The sequence below is a fragment of the Balaenoptera physalus genome (assembly GCF_965194825.1).
Source record: "Balaenoptera physalus genome assembly, chromosome: 1".
Taxonomy (NCBI): Eukaryota; Metazoa; Chordata; class Mammalia; order Artiodactyla; family Balaenopteridae; genus Balaenoptera; species Balaenoptera physalus.
In genome coordinates, this window is record NC_138882.1 from 89,983,409 (window position 1) to 89,983,897 (window position 489).

Genomic DNA, 489 nt, shown 5'->3' on the forward strand with positions numbered 1-489 from the left:
GAGAAAAAAGATAGGTTAGATATATAATATCTCTGTTTGGATCCAAGTTTCTCACAATTTTTATCATACAAAATAGAGTTAAAAAAAATTACATAAAAACCCAGAGTATAAAATAGTATCTCCCCTTCCCACAATAATGAAATTTAGTGTTTCCTTTTCTACTGTGAAAATGCAACTTGCAGTTTGCTATTCACTAAATGGATTTCCCTAATGGGTTCAGAACTGCAGAATCAACAAATTGGTTTTTTTTTTTCATTTAATTTTTTCCTTATGCAAAAACCCCATAATGAATCTTAGGCCTCATTCTCCTATGTTTATCTTTTTTCATGCCCTTCTATGCACTAGCATAAAATACTAGGAGAGACTCTTTCTTTGGGAAAAGTTTGAGAAAAAAGTGATGAGAATCTAGTATAACTAAAACTAATGCTTTTTCACTTTTACTTCAGAGTTTTTTTTGTCTATATGTTGAGAATATTCCTAGAAATGCCC